A 16,958-nucleotide genomic window follows, 5' to 3' on the forward strand; every position below is an offset into this window, starting at 1 on the left:
TACCATAATCAAGCTAAGCTTCTGATGTTCTGCGAAATTATGATGACTTTTTAAAAATTCCTATTGCTTTATTTTTATAAGTTATTTTCCTTTTCTAATTACTACATATCCCCCCCAATCCAAACAGGGAATTCTTTGGAATTGTTTTGTTACTAAATATCTTCATTACTAATTAAGAGTAAAAATAATTCAAGCCATTACAACTTAAGTTAAATAAAATGTATATCCATCACACACTGTTGGTTACAGAGATTAAGTAAAGCAGATCACTTAAGAATTTCCCCATTCAAATGCCTTCATAAATTCCTCTTCAGTGAAAGACAGCATCTCGGTAGCTTCAATATGCAACTTCTGCCTTTTCAAAACATCAATTAATTTTAATTGTTTCTTGAACCCTATCATTAATTCTACTCTAGTTTTTCTAGTTTCTTGTTTTCTGATTTTAAGGCTTTGATTTGTGTGTGTGTGTTCTTCAGTTGCTATATCCTTGTTATTTTGCCTTAATTTACTTAGCTCCAATTTATACTTTTCTGCTTCTTCTAGAGCTCTATTCAAGCGAACTTCTGTGGCACTTTGACTAGTGGCAGCTTGTTTTTGTAGGCTTCTTTTATTTTCTAATTCCCTTTCTACTGAAGACAGCTGTTTGCTGTAATCCATCACATTTTTTGTTTGCTTCTTTCAAAAGAATTTTATCTTTTTTCTGTTTGAGACGGTTGTTACAAATTAATTGTTTGCTGCCATCTCAAAATTTTCTTCAAAACTTTTTACTTTAGACTTTAAATCTTGACTTGCCTCCCCTTTTTATTGCATGGACATACAGCATTATCCGATGCCTCCTGCATAACATGGGGTTTGGCCTTTAGAAATCGAACCTGTTCTTCTGTTCCAGCATCTTGACTAACACCGCAAAAAATATCATCACCTATACAATCAGGTAAGCCGCCTTCTTCCAGTTGCCCTTCAATTTTGCCAGCTGGTTGTGCAAGAGAAAAGTCTGAGAAATCCTCCGGAATGGCAGCTTCATTAGCAGTTTATACATCAGAGTATTTCAGCTTTATACTTGATTTTTTTTTCCTTTCTTTATTTGCAGATTGTGGTTTGTTTCGAATCTGGTTTACTGGATCAATGAGTTTGGTCTTTGGCTTAGTTTTTGAATATAGATAAACTGTCCCTTCAGATGATAATAGACCTCTGAAGCTGTCATCATCTTCTTCATTTGATTTAATTTGTGTTGAAATAAGCCTAGATCATATTCGGTGGGTGCAAAAGTAATTGTGGTTTTTGCAATTATTTTTAACCTTTAAACCGCAATTACTTTTGCACCAACCTAATACTTCTTGCTGATCTCTTATTATTTCCACAGTTGTGGACCCAGATCAGCTGTTTTTGCCTCCAATGCTGCATTTAAGCACTTATATTCTTCCTCCTTGGTGAAGCGGTCCCATCGAGCCGTAGCAGGTTGCTGAACGCGTGATGGGAGTGGAGTCCCTGAAATGGTCGGTCCAGGTCGTAGAAACAGGAAACACAGCGTGACACACAGGACTACATGGGAAAGCCTCAGGGTGGTCAGGAGACAGAAAACAGGAGCCCTGACCATTTATTTTTAAGAAGAGAATTGTGCGATGAGGTAGTCAATCATTTAGAATATTAAGTTAGCAAACAAGTTTCTGCCAGTGACAAACAGTGTGACCACAGGCAAATTAATTGGCCTCTCTGGACCAGTAAGGAAATTGCACTCATACACCTTCCCAGCAGAAGTAAATGATAAAGGGATTAAGGAGTATTGGTGCAAGATAATAGGAAGTATGTGCGGTTATGGTTATTGGTAAAGCTTCTGCCCCATTTATCTGTCTTTTAATGCCATTTATTTTCAACCTTCTAATGCCATTTATTTTCAATTAACATGTTTGTTGTTGAAATTCAGCTTCAGGTTGGATTGCAAATCCATGAAGTGAACGCAGTTTTCAGGGTGGATCCTTGATGGCCAGGGGATAATTCCTAACTTGGAGCAACTGAAAACATTAGCTCAACATTTAACAGTAACAGCAGACATAGATGCCAGGTTCTCTGGCTGACCCAAGTCTTCTGTGAAAGGTGGACACAATTCAATTTAAATACTAGAACAGTAGCAGCCTGGATTTATGTTTCTGCATGATTCTCTGTTTAGTTCACATTGGACATACTACCCCACCTGATTTCTCAGCAGGCAGTTTAGCCTGTAGGAGAAATTCCATATTGAGTAACAAATCTCATTTCCTCTCAGACTGAAGCAGACCGCAAGAGCCAGATGGCCCTTCGAGGCTGTTAATTTCGCTCAGTGATTCCCAAGTTGGACGCAGCCTACTTCTGGACTTTTCCTCATGAGCCACAAGGTGGTGCGAAAGCACAGGAAATGAGTTTTAAGCTTGTGGGTGTCACTTGCGGCGAGGAGGGTACAAGGGAAGGCAAAGATTCATTATCTCGAGTGGCTAAATAAAAAAAAGAAAATACGGGCCTAGGAAGGGCCTAGCAAGGAAAGAAAGCCTCACACACAGTGAATTCCCACTTCACCTTAGTAAATCCACAGGTACTTATTTTTTCAGGAGCTTGAGGCTGCAGATAAATTAGGTCTGAAAATTCAAAGGGGTTTAAAGAGCAATTAACTTGTACTTTGGTTTGGTAATGAAGCTAGCAGTAAGCAATGGGACGGGTAATTAATGTAATTGAGCTCAGAGCTGAAAAAAACACCATGTCTTCGCTTTAAATTTTATACCTGTTAAAAGCTGTGCGTGTGTACAGGTGGGATGAGCAGTGAAGGAACCCCACGAAGAAACCTGCAGGAAATTTTAGACAATTGAGATGTCGCCTCCCTCAAAAGTCAGGGATCAGAGAGAGAGAGAGAAAAAGGACAGCATTCCCATAATCTTTCAAGACCTGCACTGTCCAACAGAGTACCCACAAGGGTCTGTTGGGTATATTTGAACTGAGATGGGCTATAAATTTAGAATACACACTGGATTTTTAAAAAAATGAAAACTATCTCATTAATTATGTTGTATATAGATTACATGTTAAAATAACATTTTGAATCTATGGAAAATAGAATATTAAAATTAATTTCCCCTTTTTCTTTTTACTTTTGATTACAGAGAAAGTAAAATGGAATAAGCATTGCTCAGAGAGTCACTTAAAATGGAGTTGGGAGGCCACCGAGGAACTGGGACCTATGCACGTCTCATGTCTCAGTTCTTGAAACTATGGTTAAGTTGCTGACTTGTTGCTAAATAGTTCAAGGCTGAACAGTAAACATCCTAGATCAATGATTGCTCTGTGAACAAATGTGAACTTTACTTCCTCCTTATCTTGGTAACCAGACCATCCGCATTCTCACCTTGAAAGGAACCAATCCATTTTGACAATAGCATTTTCCATTTACATAATGGGCCTAACCAGTCTCCCACTGACCTAGTCAATATCCTTCATTTACATGGAAGACTTAAATGAGAACATCTTCTTTTGGTTTTGCCCTTTAAAACCTTTGTCTTTCTTTGTTCCCTTTGGAGCAAAATTTAGGTTGCTACCTGAATCTGTGCCCTGGATTGCAATCCCTCCTTTGTTCAAATAAATGCATTTTATTCTTTATTACAGCCTAAACTTTTTTTAACACTTTTTAAAATTTGATTACTAAATTTGGTTTTAATTATATATGTGGCTTGCATTGTATTTTTATTGGATATTGCTGCTCTAGGAGCAGGGTATTGGCACAACCAATACCCTCTGTATCATTTGTAAAATATTGAAATGCTTTATACCATTGGAATAATAGCCCTACTCTAGTCCCCCAACCCCTTCCTGTGTCCCCACGGCCTTGGCTGCTCTGTCACTCAGCTGTGCAGTGCCCACAACCTAGCCAGCTCATGGTAAGCCCCTCATTCCCTTGTGTCCATCCCACTACTCCCAGAATGGGCTTGAACCCACAGAGAGTTGGCATTCTCGGTGTTGGTGCTGGCCCCCTGCAAATACCCTATGCCCATCAGACACCCACTTCATCACCAGGCCATCATTGTTGGTGAGAAATGCAGCCTTTGCAGTGACTCTACCAGTTGTGAAATGTTGCATCTTTCCCACATCTATGATGCTTGCACTTATCTCTATCATGACATTTATCAATTCGTGTTCTAATTGTATGTCAATCTTCCCAAGTAGACTATGAGCTCATGGGTAGCAGGACAAATCTTTACCAGTCCTTCTACTCCCTGCTCCCTGTACTGTGAGCATGTGAACGTGTACATGTTGCACATACGTTCTTTGTACGTATGTTAGTTGTAGGTGAGAAATGGAAAAACTCCTGAGCATTGTTGAGAGGCTACACAGTGGCCCTCATATCCGAAAAGGAGGCTTTCTTCCAAAGATATTCTGAGGTCAGTTTCCCCCTTGGGGTTAAGATACTTGGGAAGAACAAGGAGCAGGAAATCTCTGAAGGGTTTACACAGTGAAGAAAGCTAGAATCTAGAGTTTAACTGTTTGGTCAGAAATCTTTATGACATAAAATGACCAAGTCACTTTTGCTCTGTGCTTCATGGTTTCGATCTGATTTGATTCTTCAAACCCCCATTAATTCTGTTTCTCATTTATAGATATCTATGACTCTCCAAACTCTCACTTGACTCAAAAATTCCAGGATACAGGATAGCAAAGCTTTCTCCTCTCAGACTGTAGCTCTTACATAATATTGGCAACAATGGGCCTTGGAAATGAAGCCACTGTCACCTAATCACTGGAAGAAGAGCTGATATTGCTGCCATGGCTCACCAGTGATAAATCCCTTGTCAGTTTGAAAGGAGAAGGCATTGGATTACTTTGTACCCTGGGGGAGATGTAAACAAGTCAGCGGGAGATGTAAACAAGTCAGCGATCTAAAGGCATCAGACCTGTGCCACCACAGCTAGGCTTTCATTGCTGTAGACAGTAAGGACTCAGCTCCAGGGCTTCTTCTCAGCTCTCTAATCACAACTGCTGTGGAGAAATGGCTTGCCCATCTGAATGCACAGGGCTTCATGAGACTCCTAGCTGCTTCCCTAGGAGAGGAGGAGTTTTCTCTCCTTAGAAGCATGGGTCTTAAAAGATAGGCAAACTTTGTTGATTTGTAGCCCGCTGTGTTCAGACACAATACTAAATGCAGCTTACTGTATAAAGTAGACATCGTCCCTACCAATTGTTAGTAACAACCTGTCAGGAAAGCTGTACACCCAGACTTCTCTTTTTCCTTAACCTCTCACTGATAACTCATTAAGAAACCATTGCGTCAGCCTCCTAAATATTTCTCCTATCATCCTGTCCTCCACCACAATTCAAGTGTCTGTCATCTTCATCTGGACTTTTGAAACAGCCTCTTACAGCCTCCCTACCTCCAGTCTTGCCCCTGTCTTCTCCCACCTCGAAATTGCTACCAGAGGGATATTTTTTAAATGCAAAGTTGACCACATCACTCCTCTGCTCAAAATTCTTCCATGGAATGTAAAATGAAAAACTTGGAGTTTCTTATAACAAAAAATTAATTTCTACTCTACATCCCAGCAATTCTGCTTCTAGGTATTTCTCCCGAGAGAAACAAAAAGATATAGTCATACAAAGACTTGTAGAAGAATATTGACAGCAGCTTCATTCATAAAATCAAAAACAATGTAAATATCCATTAACAGGAGAAAAATTAGCAAATCATGGTACATTCATATTACCGAATACTACTCAGCATTGTTTTTTTAAATGGACTACTAAGTCAAATATATGGTGATGGAAGGAGAACTGACTCTGGGTGGTGAACACACAATGGGATTTATAGATGATGTAATGCAGAATTGTACACCTGAAATCTATGTAATTTTAATAACAATTCTCACCCCAATAAATTTTAAAAAATGGACTACTAAAAGCACAACAACATGTATTAGCATTGCCAGATTTATCAAATAAAAATACAAATATCGAACGGGACATACTTTTACTAAAAATTATTTGTTGTTTAACTGGGTATCTGAACTTCATCTGGCAAACTTAACATGGCTTAATCTCAAAAACATTATGTTAAGCAAATTAAGTCAGACACAAAAGAGTACATCCTAAATGATTCCTTTTATGTGAAGGTCATGAGTAGGCAAAATTAATATTTGGTGATAGAAATTAGAACAATAGTTGACTCTGGGGAGGATAGATTGAGTGGAGGAGAGCCCAAGAGAAATTTCTAGGGTGATAGAAATGTTTGTTGGGATGGTAATTATACAGGTATATACATTTAGCAAAACTCATTAACTTGTACACTCAATTTTACCTCAATTTAAAAAACAGACAACATCTTCCATTGATTCTCAATACCTAAACTCTTGATTATGGCATAGAAAATCCTTCCTTCCCCTCTTGCCATTGTTTTTCCATTATCCTTCTCTAAGTGAGATGAACTTCTTACTCATCATTTCATCCTCAGCTTTGGCTTTATCTCCTATAAGCTGATGATTTGCTAAGAAAGTTTTAGACCCACTTTTTTCAGTGGTTCACAGTAGCTTGAAATCCACCTCCATTCATGACACTGTTCCATTGCGTTATTGTCACCATCTGCATCACACTAAATTGTAATTCCTGGAGGGCAGGGATCCTTCCTGTTTGTATTCATGTAGCACAACACAAGGCACTCAGTAACCATCCATAAATGAAGGAAACAATCATTCATTCCAACCTCTCTCTTTAATTCCCTACCTGGAAGCTCAATATTTTCACTTGAACATTTTTTTTCAAATACAATATTAAACACATATGCACAAATACAAAAGATATTCAAATGGTCAGAAGAAAATGAATGAAGAGCAAGTTTCCTTCATTCCCTAGTTGCACAGTGATCCTAACCAGAAGCAACCACTGTATTTTATTCTAGATCATTTCAGAAATGTTCTATGTATAAGCAAGCATATTTTATGTGTGCATACGTTATATAGTTCTATATTCCTCCTGTTTATATAAGTGGAATATATTATGCTACTTGTTCTCCATTTGCCACTCCCATTGCCAACCTATTTTATGTTAGGTTCTTTGCCCCCAAGAGGTGGCCCCTGCATCCCTCATTACCTAGATTCCCTTTCTGGCTGGTTTCCAATTGAGAGACAATAGAAGGGGGTTGGAGGGTGCGAGGAGAGAGAAATTTGGGTATCTCTTCTTTCTCTGCTCTGCCCCATATCCCTGGTAGTAGCTGCGCCCCTGTACACCTACAGCTCCTTCATGCAGCCCTTACTTCAGGCTCCAGTACCTTCAGCCCTTTCAACTCCAAGGCTGTACCTTAGACTATGTTTCCTGGAAACAGACTGAGATGGAGAGGTATGTGCAGATGGCTCATTGAGAAATGTTCTTGGGAGACACAATTAGAAAGAGAGAAGGAAAACAGAATTGACCAGAAGGAGATGATACCATGAAATACAGTTCAATGAGACCCAGCTGATGCTACAGTAGCTGAGATGACCTTTCAGAATTGTCCTATACTGAGAAGAGTGGCCTGGCCTTTTGTATCCTTGAATTAGCTAGTCATTGGCCATAACGCCCCTCAGCAGGAAGGATAACGGGAATGAAGCTGTCCTTTGTATTGGCTGAAGGCAACCCAATGAAGGGTCTGCTATGAGCTAACAGCAGTTGATATTCCCAGCCCCAATGAATGGGTGTATCAGCCCTGAAAAGGAGACCTGGATATAGAATCACAACTTCTGCTACAAGTAGGTAGTGGCTTCCTACTGGTGCTAGCTTCCACATGCCTCTGCCCACATCTCTGTACACAGTCCATTCTTTAAAGTCTCAATATTTGAACCATCCAGGGCAAATTCTGTTTCCTGATGAGATCCTAACTCATACACATATAATACCCACATTACACCCACCCCCCCCCACACACACACACACACTTACACTCACTGAATATGTTTTGAAAGGCATTCCATATCAATGCATCTCAGTTTATTATTGTCTTCAATAGCTACACAATAATTCACTGTATCAATATAATATAATTCATTTATCAAGTCCCCTTCTTAGACGTTGAGGTTGTTTCCAGCTTTGCTCTCCTAAACAATGCTGCAGTGGGCATTGTGTATGTCTCTGCACACATTTATAAGACTAGTGTAAATTCTTAATAGTGAAGTTGCTGGATCAAAGGCTATGTATATTTTCATTTTGATAGATATTGCCAAATTGTCTGTGAATAGTTTACTCCAATATCTGTCATCATAGGCATATAAGAGTGGCCGTATCAGCACATATTCACCAAATGTGTAGCCTGCTTGGTTTGAGGGTTCCCAAGGCCATGTAATCCTCTTACCCTTCTTTTCCACCATTCCCCCACATGCCTCTTTGTACATATACTTACTGTTGGACTGGAGGAAGACCAATCTTAGACTACATATGGCTTTACCATCCATTTTCCCCACATTCTTTTTCCTTTCTTTCATGTAGACTGTCTTATGATACTTGGCCCTTAGGGCTACAATGTCATGTGTGATTAATGGAGGAATTTCCATCTGTCCTCTCTGCCAACTGAATTCAAGATGCCTTTAGCAATTCCATTAAGTGTCTAGAGCTAGAAAACTGGAAGCTAACCTGGAATAATGAAACATATCATATGTAAATCCACTTTACTATGTAATCAGTAATCAGACCAGTGCCCTACATTCTGCACACTCTGAGACACTCAATGTGTTTGCTGCTTGAGGATATTAGTGATCTCAGCTTGATGCCTTTTTATAGACGTTATAACATCTTAAAGGAGGAATGATGAGGAAATATTCAGCTTCATCAATCCCACCACCTCATTTCCAAATTTCCCCTATAATATCCTTTCATGCAAGCATATCATAGAGATATATTTCATTTGTTTTGACTAGGAACATTAATATGTGAATTATACTCTCTAAATTAGCCTGGGACATTCTTAGAAATGGAAGTGAAGCTATATAATGTCAGGAATACAAAACAAAGAACCACCTGTTAGTTTATCTAATATGTCATTTCATCCAATGCTTTTAATCTCCAGTTTTAAAAGGAGCTACACTTGATTTTAATAGAAGTAGCTGTCATCCAGCATGACCTGACAGGCTTGTCACCTCCCATCAAACTTTAAGACACAGCCTGTGATAAACAGACAATCTGAAAGGGTACAAGGGATGACACCAGAGCTCAGGCCCAAGCTGATGACTTCCAGATTCTGGAGACGGAGGCAACCTCAGGCTGTTGAAGTACCATGGTAAGGACTAAATGTCATTCTTCTTTCCCTTCCTGTTGCCAGGAGGACACGACCTCGGAGAGCAGATCTGGGCAGATCTGGGATGCTGCTCATTGCAATAGGGCTGAGTTAGCCAGTAGAATCTGATTGATGAGGAGCTAGGAAGTCAGAAGTCCAAGGTGCTTATCCCAGCTCTGTGCCCTAAAGCAATTCCTCAGCCTCTGGAGTTCTCAGTTTCCTCCTCTGTACAACGGTGAGGGTATATCTGCCTGACCTATATCACAGGGTTGTTATGAGGGTCAAATGAGCACCTGCCACCCAACAGGCCCAACTGGAATGGCTTGTCCCAGTGGGCTTAACATAACAGAGACATCTTTCATAAGCAAGAAGGCTAGGGATCACCCATTAGTAAGACAGATATTTCTAGTTGCTTTTGCCGAACTGTGGAAGAGTTTATAATGATCTATCCACTCTCACTCAGGTCATTCCCAGAGGTGATTATCATGGATGATCAAAGTCACGAATTCATTTTTGGCCATGAGGCAAAGCAAAACTAATTGGCCCTGTATTTAAACCTCTCCTAGGGACAGAAGCAGCAAATAGGGCCAGGCCCAGTCAGTCAACACAGTTAAACAGTATTTTCATCATACATAAGAATCAAACTCCTTAAGCGTCGTTTATATTCATGGTCTCCCCTGTGTGCACACAATAAGACCCTAGTGTGCTAACTACTCTTCCAAATTACTGGTCAGAGTCACCAAATGATCTCCATCCTGCTAAAGCCAACTATGCATGTACAGTGCTCACATTACTTGACCCATCAGCCTCATTTAACACAGTTCATCACTCCCTCCTTTTTCAATTACTTTCTTCACTTGGGTTCAGGGACGCTATTCTCTTTTTCCTGCTATCTTATCGAGTTGCTCCTTTTCAGCCTCCTCTGTTGGTTCCATCTTTTCTTCCAAATTTCTAGATGATGGAATTCCCAGACCCAGTTCTTGCCCCTCTGCTCTATCTACACTCAATCCCTAGTGATCTCACCAAGACTTGTGACTTTAAATACTTTCTGGGTGACTATGACTCCCAAATGCCCAGACAGCAACCCTGAACTTCATGCCTGTGCATCCAATTGCCTGCTCAACGTCAACTTAGATGTGTAATAGACATCTCAAGCTTAACATTTCCATAGCAGAACTCTTATTTTACAACCTACAAAATATCTCCCATCTCTGCAAATGGCAACTCCATCCTTTCCGTTGCCGAAACCAAAAGCTTTGGAATCATCCTTGCCTCTCTCATACACCATATCAAACCCGTCAACAACGCTTGGCTCTACCTACAAAATATAGCCAGGGTCTGGTTATTTCTCATCACTTCTCATCTGTTTCAAGCTAAAAAACCATCCCCACTGAGACCCTTGCAGGAATGACTAATTCTAGATCTCGAGTACAAGATGAGCCTAAAACATCTTGTCATTGAAGTAAAGAAACTAGCAAAGACTATTGAACTTGAGTCATTAGGACTGAGGAGTCAACTTGATGGGAAAATTGGAGCATCAAAAAAGAAAAAAAAATGCAATTGCTGGAAACATCTCGTCCCCCCCAAATTTAAAATCCTTGAGTTTGTAGTGATGTCTTCCCCTGAGGATGAGGGCGTAGAACTCATTGGGGACACTTGGAGGATAACAGAAAACCAACTAATTTTTCTGAAATTGATAAATAAAGAGAAAGAATCTAATATGTATGCTGATTTTCTTATATCCACTGTTCCTTGGGGAAATTTATAGTTGACAAGGAGAATCTTCTCTTTGCAGAAGTATGTCAGCTAATAAATGAAGGAATGATAGAATTAGAATATCACTGTTTTGCACCTTCTAATGAAATAATGTGCATAGACAATGCTCATAAAGAGTTGCAAAAGCCGTTAGGTGAAGGAAATATTATGAGGAAATTTATAATGGATGATCATACGGGACCCACCACTGAATCTGAACACCAAAAATAATGAGACAACCAGATATTTAGTGCACCTTGATGGAAGTCCACACCCACCAATTAATTTTTCTCACCATATTAATCAAACCTGAATCTGATCAAGTCTCTAGATATAACTATGAGTTTCCCAGTAATACTAGGTACAAAGGACAATAATAAATAACATGGCGATGGGGAGGGAGGTGTGCAATCAGCAAAATCCAGAACGTGGGAAACTCTACAGGACAAATCTGATTTTTTCGACACATAAATCAAATGGAAATCTTTACATTAAAAGAGTCTTAAAATTCATATCAATATAAGAAGTAGTAAGAATTTTCAAACATGCTTTTGGATGGCAATATCTGGAACAGCCCTGCCCAATAACTATATAATATGAGCCACGTGTGTAATCTTAAATTTTCTCATAGCCACATGAAAAAAGTTAAAAGAAATAAATGACATTAATTTTAGTAATAATTTTAACCTGATAGATCCAAAATATTATCATCTACTCATAAAAATAATCATTAGACATATAATCAATATTTTACATTATTAATAGGTATTTTAGGTTTTTTTGTGCTGTCTTTGAAATCCAGTTTGTATTTTACACTTACAACACATCTCAATTTAGACAAATCACATTTCAAGTGCTCAGTAGTCACGTTTCTAGTGGTTACTATATTGGACAACATATTAGAAGGTTCTTGCTAATATTAAAGTTCTGGTTACATAGTAAAGACCTTCTTATTTTCAAGGGGCACAAGTGATGTCATGAATTTCTAGGTGCAAATAATGAGGAAGGAGAGTTCTTTTCTGGACCCTGTCTGCTTCTGGCTTACAGTGTGTTCTTCTGTGAAGTCATGGGGTTGGATTAGATAATATCCATATGGAATTCACCTCCCATCTCCATAAAGACATAAGATCTGGGCCTGTGCCTGAGACATACTCCTTGACTCACTTGATTCCTATGTTTCCTCATCTGTCCCATGATGATGGTGGCTCCCTCAGCAAAAGGTAAGTTCTGCCCAAGTAGACTACCTTCTGAGCAATATAATACACAAACATAATTCCCCCAAGCACACATGTATACACAGTGGTTCTGACCAGTAACACTTAGCTGTAACTTGATTAAAAGTACAAACATATCAGGGGAGAGAGCAAGGGTGATCAGCCATAGTGCATTTACAAGAGGATTGCATGGAGGCAAATACTGTCTGTGCCCAACCATGCTGTCCAAAGGCAGTTCCTTAGAATGGCAAAGGTTGAACCAGGTTTTCTTCTCATGATAGTATGAAACACTCATGTCATTGAGTGAGTCACTATGGCCCTGACTCAGGAATCTCCAACACCTTCAATTATTATTTGGCTTCCCGTTGGACTTAGCTACAGGGAAAGGGCAACTACCAAGTGAACTGGAAGGTCCAATCTTCTTGGCTGGTGTTTTATAATACAAATTAATAAGTAGTCATTTTGGCCTCTAATCTATTCTTTTAGGGATCTTAGCATGAGTCAGAGGTGACTTGACTCAATTGGGGCAATGTTGAAGGGCCATCTGAGTTCCAGAGCTTCTCGTAGGAGATAGGTTTCTGTTGTAACCAGCTCGGGAGCCCTGACAAGCTCAAAGAAACAGAAACCTGGTCTATCTTGCTCACAGTTACATCCTTAGTGCCTGGGAGAGAGCCTGACATATACTAGGTACTCCGTTAATATGAGTTGAGTGAATAAAAAATGAAGTACCTGAACCTCCCACAAGAGAGGCAAACTACAAATGTACCAAGATAAAAGGCATCTTTGTAGCACGTTGATAGTCAAGCATCCAGCTCTGCCTGATGACATCCAGTCTTTGCCAAAGTCTTTGGAGCTTCAATAGGACAAGATCTGGTTGTGAGGTAGCTGAAATAATACAGCACACATACAGGCCCTCAGGAAAAACGTCTCCCTTCCCTTTCTGTTCTGATGATTTTGTGTGCAGATGTTATTGTGCTGTATGGGATTACAGGCATCTTCAGTCAAGTTTCCTGGTGAAAAACAGACTATACAATGGAGTTTGCGTGCAGGAAGTTTATTGGAAAGTGTTTTTTAGGAAAAAAGCACCTATAAGGGAGTGGGGGAAGCACAATTGGGCAGAGGAAAAAGTTGAGCTGTAATGCAATTTGCAACAGAGGCCTTCATTCCTATAGGAAGCTCTAGAGCTGGGATGGCACTTCAGAGTTGTCTCAATTGAATCAAGGAAGCCATTCATCAGTCCTGAGGCCAGGATCATTGAATTCTGGCTTCCCCTGAGGAAGAAGTATGATCTTTTCAGCTGAAGGCAGTCCCAGAGCAAGGATTCAGCTGTGAGCCCTCAACAGCCAATCCCAGCCCCTGGGGGAATGGAATGAGCACCTACATCCTCAAGGGATATCTGGGTGGCACACCATAGCATCCACTACAACAACAAATTTAAAATGTGTGTGTGTGTGTGTGTGTGTGTGTGTATTTCCCCCCCTCCCCAGGACAATCTCAGAGACAGAATTGACCTTAAAGCACAAATACTATTAATACTAGTTATAGTACCGTGGGATCTTAATTTCCGCTGTAAAAAATCATCGTGAACACCAGGATCACATCTGTCTTGCTTATCACCATTACCTCAGTGCCCGTATACCTGCCACATGGTGACTGTTAAATAAAAATTTGTTGCATGAATACAGAAATTAACAAGGACATTTTTAAAAGTAGTCTTTCTGCATTTTACTTAAGTGGGTATCAGGTGCTCCTACTAAACCATGAACTCCTCAGAGCAAGAGACTTTCTTGTTTCTTGTTTTATTTCTAGCAGCTAGGACAGCCCCTAGGGGTGACACATTGTCCTCCACCACCACCACCACACACAAAAAATTGTCTGCAGAACAACAGCTCGATAATATGCCCAAATCCTATACCAGTGAGACAAGAATCCAATCTACCGTATACATGGTGTATCTACTATTTTACCATATACCTTCTAGTTTTTATGATACTGGGGTTCACTTTCCAATATGCCACTAATGGAAGCAAGGGTTAAAAGCGTTATGGTTTTTTTTTTAGAAACTGCTACACACTGGACACTTTGCGTCTATTATTTCTAAAACTTCCAACAATACACTTCATCATTAACAAAAAATAGAGCTCAGAGAATTTAACAACCGAAGAAAGATTACCCATCTAGTAAGGTGGTAACTGAAAGGGCTAGAAACTCAAACCCTGCGCTTTGGACTCTGGGTCCCATGTTTTCTCCCCCTATATTAGGCGACTTTTTTGTTACCACCTTACCAGGCCCCAGGTAGTTACAACAGCCCTTGGTACTCCACCAGATTTCCTGGGGTATGCTCCTCCTTACAGAACTGTCCTAAGCTAACTAAGCACTGAACGACCATCTCCTCTGTTATTGAGCCCATGCCCTGCCTGAAAACCCCTAGGAAAGGGTGGGAGTAGGCAAATACCCAGGGCTTTGAGTACAGGTACAGACACACACAGCTCTAGTCCCTGCTTATGCCTCTCAGCTAGTGATTGCTAAAATGCCCCTTGGAAATGACAGGTGCTTTCACTCTAGGTCAGAGGAATGTCCCATATATTACCTCATTTCCTTGGAGAACCGATACTCTCCAGTTCTGTCCAGGTACCTGAGTTCATCCTGACTCTGTGTGTAGCATGACACGCTTATTGGCCTCAAATGATTCTTCTACCGAGCTCTCGTTCACCTTCAGGCAGATCCATTTCCATCAGGAGGGGATTCTGCTCAGGAGTTCTCAAAATGGCACCTTCCCAGCAGCCTTAGAGACTATCTGCAAATGAGTTGCTGACCAGGGCCCATCACCTTTTAGAGGTTGATACAACAATTCCCACTGGGTCTCCTTTGTTGTTAAGGTCTTAGAGTCATTTGGGCTACTCTTAGAAATGCCCCCATTAAAGCTGTTGATGTCCAGGAGTTTTCAGATCTATGAGTAAGCTGGAAGAATAACAACTTGCCTTATCACAGTAGGAAGTTTTCCAGGAAGAAAAAACAGGCATGTCTCTGTGGTTATGTAGTTTTAAGCTGACCTACAGCAAGACGGCACTTTGACCATAGTTAATTATGCATTGTTGAAAACACGCTGTTTACCAAAGGTTTTAGTCTATCACTCAGAAAAAAAACTAATAAAACATTTTTAAATATGTATATTTTTTAATGTTTGCAGAAAGAGAAAATAAATGACTCTTTAGGACAAGGAATGCATGTGGTAAAAAGCAACTAATGTCACTGAGACCTGCTAGGAATAGAACCCCCGTTGACAAACCTGAGAGAAATTGCACTCCCTCAAGAATAAATCTCAAAGGCGTACTGGGATGGCAGCGAGGTAAGGGCTCTGAGCTGAAGCCAATTAGTGCTCCATAAACAAGTGGGAGCATTTTGCTTTCTGCCCAATTTCAGGCCCGACTTCCAAGCAGCCTGGATGATGAGTTCTTAAAGAAAAAAGTGAAAGTTCACATTCCCACAGCAATTCAATTTACAAAGTAAATTTGATTTGATCTATGGAAGAATAGCACATGTTTTGTTTTGTTTTGTGTCAGAGCTTCTGAATGGCAATTCCAGAAAAAATGTGCTGAGTCATGAATCCCTAAAGATGAAAGATTTTGACAAGTACATGCTTGGGGGAAAGCAAGAGCTGTGACAGTTGTACGTATTAGCGACAACAGAGGTTCATTATTCTTCTTCTAAATAAGGCCCTTCAATGCAAATATTTACCCCATACCTGTGCCCAGGAACACTTGATCCCTCCCTCAGACACTGGGAAGCCACACACTAAAGAATAATAAGAAAAATAATAACAGATGATATTTACTGACTATGTACCAGGCATATATATGGGTTATCTTATTTAATTCCCACAATGCCTCTGACATGTTGGACAAATGAGGCTAAATTATTTGCTCACAATCATCCAGTGACATCTTATTATTAACTGGCATACTTCAGACACAATTGACTGTAGAGCAAAAGGCCCCGAGATTGTTATTTATGAAGGAGAAATTGTTTGGCACTGCTATTGTAAATTGTGTATTTTACGTGTTCAATATAATACGCCTTTTAAGTAAAAGAAAACAATGAGACATTCTTTCCTTAAAAATAGAGCTCTCGTTTATTTCCTGGAATATCCTGAGTTATGATAATCCTATATTGATTGCTAGAAGTTGAGGCTCTCTCAGGTCACAGGATTTTCCAGCCAGCTCAACAGAACTGACATGACATTCGGTCATGACCTCTCAGAGCTGGAACTCCTGATGCTTTGGAATTGTTCCTCTTGAGATCTTTAAAAGTTGGTGGCTGAATCTTCTCCCCTGATGCCATGGTCACCGTAGAGAAAATTAGATCACCAACTGGCTCCTAGGAGGAGAGAGAGAGAGACAGAGACAGCAACAGACAGAGAAAGAAATAGAAGGCTGAAAGGAGGAGTTAGGTGTCAAGTCGGGGAAGAGGGTTCCTAACACACTTACTTCACACCTTTCCCCAGCTCAGTTGCAGGCACTTGGAAGAAATATCTTTAGAGTCAAAAAAGAAATATTATATTCTAATCAATATAATTTCATTAAGTGTGCTTTTTAAATGCTAATTCCTAGGAAATAGGTGAGTCATGAATAATTATTTACATAAACATGACATCGCTATCCACTAAAAGATTGGCTTTGGTATCAACCCTCCAAGCTAGGCCTTATTCCCTAGCCATGTTAGAAATCAAAGGATTTACTGGA

At 40.0% G+C, this 16,958-nt stretch overlaps 1 pseudogene across 1 annotated transcript; it reads right to left on the bottom strand.

Moving 5' to 3' along the window:
• Positions 1 to 270: 270 nt before the first annotated feature.
• Positions 271 to 16,557, bottom strand: LOC308508547 (testis-expressed protein 9-like; annotated as a pseudogene). Its single transcript has 3 exons — positions 16,452 to 16,557; positions 1,324 to 1,488; positions 271 to 1,242 (listed from the first exon to the last, which is right to left on the bottom strand). The product of its transcript is annotated as a testis-expressed protein 9-like (transcript).
• Positions 16,558 to 16,958: the final 401 nt, after the last annotated feature.

This window comes from Rhinolophus hipposideros (assembly GCF_964194185.1).
Source record: "Rhinolophus hipposideros genome assembly, chromosome: 15".
Taxonomy (NCBI): Eukaryota; Metazoa; Chordata; class Mammalia; order Chiroptera; family Rhinolophidae; genus Rhinolophus; species Rhinolophus hipposideros.